Here is an 8,544-nt window from a genome sequence, read left to right as displayed (position 1 = left end):
GTGCACCACTCCATGCTCTGTGTTTGGAGACTGGCAAGATGAAAGCAGGTGTGTGTTAGTTACCTTTCAGGTACGGTCTGTGACTAAACATGTTTCCCCAAAGAAGCCAACCCAGTTTGCCATGAGTTTGTCATGCCTGTTAGCCATGACTGCAGCAGAGAGACATCTTTTGGGTTTGATCCAACACCAGTGGAAATTGGTGGGAAAAATTACCCACTTCCAAAGGTGTTCTGAGAGAGTTTTCTGCTCCTGTGTGGTATGAATAATATTTGAAGTATCACACTTGAAGCAGATAATCATTAGGACATTCATCGCTTTTTTGGCTGTACAAGAAGAATACAATCTTTTGGCATTTATTTAATAAATCGTAGCTGGGTTGGGGAAGGTATGAAGGGAAGGACACAAAGAAATACCAGATGGGAAAAGTGGTCAGAAATTAAGAATTTCTTCAAAATTGCCATCGGAATTTCTTTCTGCATATGAAGAGAAGTGATCATATAGTTTTTGCCCTTGTGCTTCTGTTGAAAAATTCCCTTTTAAAGCGCCACTTACTTCACAAAAGGGAGATGCTTCACAGGAAAAAGCCAGGACCAGCATGAGCAGGAAAAAGGTGAGAATGAGCAGGACCAGCTGTTCAGACTTGCACAGCAAAAAACCCCAAAACAAAACCCAAATAAGACACACGATTAAATATGTGAGAACTGGCTCAGCTCTTTAATAGGTTGTTTGGATTAACATACCCACAAGGAAGAAAAAGACACCATTTGTGTTTGCAGTGCAAGTGCTCAACTTTCCTTAGCCTCGCGCTGCTTCCTGAGAAAGGATGTCTCCACAGCTACTGTAGATGTGGCAAAGCGCTCAATCTGGAGAACGTTGAGGGAGATCTGCTGAGATGGAAAGGCCTGAAAAACAAGAATGAGACAATGACACAGTGGCCCTGTCCTGGTCTCACAGCTACATGCCCCAGATTTCCTCTGCCGAGCAGTAGAGCACCCGAGGTCACCCTCCAAATGAATTAGTCACCAAAACAATTCAAGACGGTAAGCAGGAAGTTGCCCATTTCAACAATCACTTTAAAAAGGGACAGGCCGTTAATCCTGTCAGAGGCATCCTTTCCTTTTGTGTAGTTTTGCCATGACTCCACACACTGCTGTAATCTGCTGCTCACCACTGTCAAAATGAATTTAAAATTTTCATGTAATACAAAAAGGCCAATCTGTGCTACCTGAGAAGGTCCTCAACAGGCGGCAGGTGCACAGCACTGTGTTATGTGAAACTTGGCCATTCAAGCTTTGAAAAAAATCAATAGATAAATGAACAACTGGACATGGATCAACTTGGATCAACTCTGCCCCACAACTACCATTGTCCCTCTGGGGCAGATAAGGCTGGTCAGGTGCTGCTGAGCAGCCCCAGGGGGCATTGACCACTCAGGTCCTTGTTATGCAGATCCTAGAAGGCAAGTGACGCTGTGGGTGGTATCCCTCTATTTGCTTTCAGGTCAATTGAAGAGCAGCATAGGCCTCTGCTCAAAAGTTAAGGCTATCTGAGCGAATGCAATTGTAATTCACTATCAAATCTATAATTCTTCAGGAGCTACCCATGAATATATCAACATATGGTATCAAACACTGAGGCGTTATTACTATGAATCTTCTAATGCTGCAGTCAGAAGTATTTTTTTCAGTAAGTATAAGGTGTACCATTTTTTCCTCACAATTTCACGTACAGGAATCCCACACAGGCTTCATTCAGACCTTCCACACTCTGCAAAATTCAGAGATGCTAAAGTAATTGTATGTAATATTCTGTCAGAATGCATTACCTCTCTAGCATTTCCCCTCCATGTTGTTGATGGGAGCCCAGCTCTACTACACCAGAGCCTCTCCAGCTGCCAGCTACAAATGTTCCCAGATGTCCTCTTCTCCACTTGGACTTTTCCAGTGGCTGAGCACAATCTTTTCTTCTGGCTCTCCTGAAGCAAGAGATGAGGCTTTTCACATCCTGAGCAGGTATCTAGAGAGGTTCTTCCCAGCAATTTCAACAGCACATTTTTCATCAGTGGTTTTTTTCCCCATAGAGTTGTTCATCTACCTCTTCTACTTGGATTTTTCTTTTTCTGGACTGTTGTACATTTTCTGACATCAGAACCCAAATGGAAATAATCATTGAGCTATCTTAGTTCAGCACAAAAAGATGACTGCTCAGATCCAAACCAGTTTTGAGAAGGAAGTTCCTCTGAGTGCATGTTTACAATGCTTTCTGACAGTGACTACAGAGTCACTAATTATCATCTTCCTTTGTATCAGCAGTCTGCAGAAACAAGCTCTTTAGGCAGTGATGGGATTTCTCCTGTGTTGTGGTCCTGAGTGTGATTAAATATATTCCTGGAGCACCGTGGCCTGACTTTTTTTCAGAAAAGCAGCCAATGATCTTGAATGTCCCATCTGAGACATCTGACTTCCAGAGGGGAATGTCAGGAATTTCTGAAGAATCAAAACCCCATACCCAGCATATGTTTTGAACTAAGCACCCAAAACAAATGGTCACTTGGAAGTAGGTTACTGTTTTCTGAACACTCCCAAATATCTCTGAATACTCTGATGAAGAAGTGATGCGTCCACCAGAAAACTGCAAACTATTTAGAAATAATAGGCACCAGAAAAGAACATTGTTAAATGACTATTTGATATCCAAATGTAAAGTAAAAAAATAAAAAAAATAAAATAAAAAAAGAAAACAAAAGCGTGGCAAGGCCAATATTGACTCTTAAAATAGGAAAACCTTCCAACTCACCCGGTTCAGCGTTGTGTCCCTGGCAGAGCTGGGGTTAAGAGTGGCCCAGCCAGAGGTACAACACCAGCTCCCAGCAATCAGCCACGTCAGTATTTGCTGCCAAAAATCTCCTCTGGGATCACTATGCCTATATATGTGCTATTCTGCCTAGAAGGCCCCTAGTAAAGGGCTGAGATAGAGCACTAGAGAGAGGAGGAAGGGGATGCATCACATTGATAACCAGAGCAGGACACGATACCTGGGCTCCACCAACTGGTTACGGACTTCAGAAGTTTGACCTTTTATTTTAACTGTCGCTGACTCAGGCCTTACGCTCACAGTTCAGCACCGGCTGAAAGCAGGCTCGGACTGCACGAAAGCTAAAACCGGAGCCAGGGAATTCTTGCCCTTGGTATGAACAGCTACCACAGCAGCTGGCCGAAAATATTATAATACATGGGAATCTGGCAGGTGGCTCAGGGCTGCATAGCTTTTGGGGAAATATTCTGTATTGCCCCAGAAAGCAGGAGACAAGAGAAAACACATTTTGCACATGCTGCAAAGTGATAGATGAAAGATTTAAGTAACGTAAAAGATACCATCCGTGTTTAATGTTAAATACAAAGCCCATAAATTACTACAGAGTCTTCCCATGTCCTGAGAGCAAAGCAAGATAACTCTCAGGGAAGGGATACCATGTACATACCACAAGTTCTCCAGATGGCATAACAGTTCAACAGGAGATCATGCTGCTGCAAATACTAGAGGAGGCACTTAGTGGTCTGTAGGCTCTGGAGCCCTGTTAGCAAGTGCTGTTTTCCGTGCAGAAAATGAGGAAGGACCTCCTGTACGGGCCGGGTTACCTCATGTCTTTTCAATGTGGACAACAGCTTTTGAAGCCTTGTCTTGACTTCTCAGGTAATCGTATTTCTCTGGAACCATTTTGACACTTGCAGGTGTTGATCTAATTGTGGATAATATAACAAGTTGGATTAAAATTCCTTGAGCTGAAGACAGGGCTCCAGTCCATCATAGAAAGGATTTCTTTCCCCCATCCTGCTACATACTTCTTCCAGAGAACTGTAAATGCTTTCGAAAGGCAAAATGAAAAATACTGATAAAATCCATCAATTTGTGAAAAATTCTCTCCAGAACAAGTTTTCAGAAGTTCTGGGATATTTGGCTGGCAGTGAAGATGTGATGCTTACAATTTAATACAACGATACACATGAAATCAGCATGACACCATAATGTTTTGTGCTGGTACCAGTCCCAAGAAAAATCAACCTTCTACAGTCCTCATTCTTTTGAACAGAACATTAAAAATACACTGATTTAATTCTGTAAGTTTGTCTTGGCTCAGCGATGGAATACATATGTAGTTAGAACAACAAATTTAAAATATATCCTGGAGAAATAGATTTACCAAAATGACGCATTCTTTAGTTTTTAATTGTTTCTTTTCCCAAAGCCATCTAGTTAGATTTAGATTAAAACTAAATGAAATTCAATAGTAGATCTGTGACCAATCAGTGAACACTTCCTCTACATCAGCATATATGTGTTTTTACACATGCATTTTTGCAACTAATCAGTCACTTCAGAGTTAGTTTTCCATTGCCTAGATGACGCCTGCAAATCTCGGGTCCTGGGCTACCGTAAGTGCTTCTGTATGTACATTTATTGGCAAGTAAGGGTTAATCTTCAACACCTTTAGTGAGAGCTACAGTTTTTTGGACTTATTTTACCTCATTTTTTTGTTTTTGAAAAAAAATGAGGCACCCCTTACCCAAAAGAGTGGAAGGAAGGTCAGTTCCCAGTGCAAAGGCCCATGCCCATTATCCCTGGCCATGTTACCTGCAAGGTGGAGCACACCCAGTCCTGCCACAGGCTCCATTTTTCAATGTTATTTGGATGCCTTCTGCTTCTGAGAGTGAGTGCTTGCCTGTCGAGAATGAGGCCTAAGGGGCTCTCACACATCATTTGACACTTTGTACAGGTACGCAAAAGATGCTCCATTATGTTCTAAGTTCAAGTACAGGCTCTGTGATTCTTTTTCTCATTTTTCTCCTCCTTTTTTCTTTTTCTATAAATGTATCTGTAAAACCAATGCCTTTAGTATTAGTGTGTGCTTGGCCACAAAAGTTGCAAACTCACTGAGAACCAAGGAAACACTGCTTGTGATTTAACTGTTTGCCAATTACTTGCTTTAATTTTTTAATACTGTGCAGCTTCATAAAATAATTCTATGCAAGCGTGATTTTTTCAGACATTTGATCAGTCCAGCTTGCTTGCTAAAAATGATTCTTGACTCACATCCTGGCAACAGCATTTATTTGACATGCGCTGGTGAAGCACTCTAAAAAACTGTACGCAGGCTATTACAAATTTAGCTTCCTACATCTGTGTGTATTAGTGTTTGGGTGAGTCTGAATTACCAGCATGTGTCAAATGGGTGACACAAACTGATCAGCACACCTTTGTTGTTACAAGTTTGGGGCTGAAGAATCCTTCAGAGAGAAAATGTCCGTGTTCCTTGTGGGCTTTTTTTAGATCTGTTTACCTTGGGTAGCTTTGTGCTACAAGAAAATCCAAGTCGCTTTAGACCACTTCTATCCTCAGCCAAACTCCAATTACTTTTGTATTTCTCTCCAAATAAAACTACTTGCCATAAATCCAAACCTATTAAAAGTGTGCAGCTGTGAAGTTACATCCATTCCTGTGCTCAGAAAAGTTAAACCACAGGGATGAAGTTTTTTTAAAGGGAACATACCTGAAGACTCACCGGTGAGGGGAGAGGCTGGCCACATGCTAGATTTCAGGTGGGAATGCACCAGAAGGACGCTGTGAAGAGGGGAGTTTCTCATTAAAAGTAGCTGTGCTACGTTGGCTGAATCGGTCTTCCAGCACATGATGGGTGTCGTGCAATGCGAGCACCTCACCAAGGAGCGTCCTCCAGGATCATCACAACAGCTTCGATGGGAGTGGAGGAGTCAAGCCAAGGCTCCGGCCAAGCCCCAGGCTGGGACTGCATATTGTTTACTGCAAGTTTCTTGCAGTTTCAGTTCAGTGACATATTCCTCACTCCTGCTTCCAGAGGTAGAAAGAGCTGGGGGTTGGTTCATCCTTCAAAAATGGGAATGAAATCCTCCAGTTCCTGTTTATGAGAAGTGAGCAAACAGGTAGCTGCTCAAATGAACAGTGGTTGAATTCACCTTATCGGCATCTCCTGAGTGGCTCCACCACCTCACACAGGTTAACCTGCATGGCTTGTGGCGCTGCGTGCCAGCACTAATTGGTTTTGCTCATCAGAGGAAGCAGCAAGTGCGCTGGTGTGGGCAGAGGGAGAGGGCAAGCTCCTTCACCACCACCCTTTCACCATTACCATTGCCCAAGCCACCGCAGATGGCTCCTACGTGGCTGCGCGAGCCACGATCACACCGTGGGTGTGGGATGCAGACACAGGCTAAGACATCTCCTTTCTTACTACGTATGTGGTAAATTAGACTGTATTTTCACTGAGCAGAGGCACTCCTGCCCTGTGCTGTGATGACAAGGCAGCGCCCTGTCCCAAGCAGCCCATTGCCTTGCTGACAGGCTCTCTCTGATGGTGGGACCTGCAGCTCCTTCAGGAGACCTGACCGTTCCTGTTTGTAACGTATGCAAAGCTGAGGAGGACGATGGGACAGCTAAAATTCACTTCTGCTAACTCATTCCTACCCGAGATGATTTACCTTCAGGGCTCAACACCAATCTGATTTTGGAATGCATCAGATTGCCCCCAAAAACAGAGGATGGAGAAACAGCGGGGAAAGAGCACGAGATTTTAAACCAAGCTACCTGCTGCCAGCCCTGGCTCCGTTCACGCTCTCCATTTCACATCACACATGCGGGGTGACACACAAAAGCCTTAATGCATTCAGAATATTTCTTTTCAGGATGAAAGTGTAAGTATTTCCAGCCAGCACAGCAAACTCGAGTTTGCCTGCCAAGATTTGTTGAATTTTTCTTTAATTACAGCAGCAGCCAATAGGTTTAAATTTGAGAACCAATGAACAGACTCCCTGCCTCTCCTCCCTCTTTGCTGATGGTTTGAATCTTCAAGAAACAGTCTCCTAGTCTTAATCCGGGGAGCCTTTACACACACGCTAACGCTTTAAGCACTTCAGCTAACGCATTACAGTCACCCGGGTGGTGCACGTTTGCCAAGTTTAGTGTGCACTTAAGTGCTTTCTGGGGCGGAAGCTGGAATATACTTGGTTCACAACTCTGAAAGCATGTGATTGCAATGAATTTATCTCGCATCAGAGAGGATTTTTTTTGGAAGGTTTCCTGTTTAAACAAGAATCCATTGGTGTTTTTGAGGCTTCTAGATCAAAGCTGCCATAAAAAAATGCAAGTATTTCAATGTTTCACAGATATAACATTATGTGTTTTATATCGTTTGCAAAGTGTGGGAGCCTTTTGGATGAAAGGTACTCTGCATGTATATAATATCACCATCATCATTATAAATGCATCAAAGGCACAGAAGCGTAAACTGATTTATTATGGGCACCTGTCCCTGTAAAATTTTCTAACACTGCCTGCCTCGGTGAACTGATGAGATCTCCACTAAATTGGGGTAGCCTGTCATTTTATTCAGATTGAAATGGATTTTCTTGCCTTGAATTCCTGGCAGAGAGAAAACAATCAAAAAATAATGGCTCACAGATATTAAAGTTGCATGTCGAGCTAGGCATAACTGATACACAGCTGTCAACAGTTTTCCTGTACACATTTACATCATTTCATTATGAGACGAGCAAGGCCAGGATGAGAGACAGGACAGGGGTAGGGTGTTTGCCATTTGGCCCCCCAAAACACACTTGGGATCCTCCTAATAAAGGTGGTTCTCTTCATACTTTACAACAGCCAGAGAGATAGGCTCCCTGGCAGAAGGGTAGGCAAATAGTTTGCCTTCCTTCAGATAAGGAGCACTGATTATGTTCCACTGAAATGGTATCTAATATGGGGTTTTGTATATTTTGGCCTCAATGTGGCACCACATCTCCTGCTCTCATCTCTGGAGAGTTCTTAATGTTCAAGTGACGCATTTTGTGGAGATTTCAAGAAAAATACAGGCGTCCTGGCCAGATTTCCCTCTTGCAGGCTACACGGGAAGCTGTAACTCAATGCATAATGGCTTGCCTGGGTTGTCAACAGAGTCACACCGGCCCAGGACAAAGCCCTGCTTGAGCCCTACAGCTCCATCAGGCTACTGTGGCCAAGGCACACCAACTCCACAGCCAGCAGCAGACAGGACAGGGTTGTTGTTATCACACCGAGCTGACTCCATTTCCCCAGCCCAGATGACCAGGTACCCCTTTCCAGCGGGATGTGCCTGCAGAGACTCGGTTCTCTGGCTCCAGAGCCAACTACTTCAGTTGCTCTGCCACCGTGTCCCTGTCACCTCATTTTCTTTACCTGATTCAGCCTTATATAAAAGTCCCTTAAAAAATTATTCTTGGAGTATGGAAAGATATCTAAAGGTCTATGTTTGATTCCTTCCTTCCTTGCTGTGTCTGAGTATGTACTGCAAAGCTGAGAGCAGTGGAGTTAGCAGCAGCTGCCTGCAGCTCATCTGTTGGCAAGGCTGGAGCTGAAATCACATTCTCCAAGTGCCAGAAAGATAGACCTTCTGGAAGGAAGTATCGGGTGAAAGAGCAGGAAAGCGAGTTTGCTTCCAAACAATAAACATGCAGATCGGAAATAATTGAGGCACTAGAA

At 43.5% G+C, this 8,544-nt stretch overlaps 1 long non-coding RNA gene across 1 annotated transcript; it reads right to left on the bottom strand.

Moving 5' to 3' along the window:
* Positions 1–686: 686 nt before the first annotated feature.
* Positions 687–3,157, bottom strand: LOC141934501 (uncharacterized). The gene is made up of 2 exons (XR_012626348.1): positions 1,826–3,157; positions 687–902 (listed from the first exon to the last, which is right to left on the bottom strand). It is a non-coding gene; the product is annotated as an uncharacterized LOC141934501 (long non-coding RNA).
* Between the last annotated feature and the right edge of the window lie 5,387 nt (positions 3,158–8,544).

The sequence above is a fragment of the Strix aluco genome, chromosome 1 (assembly GCF_031877795.1).
Source record: "Strix aluco isolate bStrAlu1 chromosome 1, bStrAlu1.hap1, whole genome shotgun sequence".
NCBI lineage: Eukaryota > Metazoa > Chordata > Aves > Strigiformes > Strigidae > Strix > Strix aluco.
Note: the sequence above shows the minus strand (reverse complement) of the source record. Positions and strands in the feature narration are given on the sequence as shown.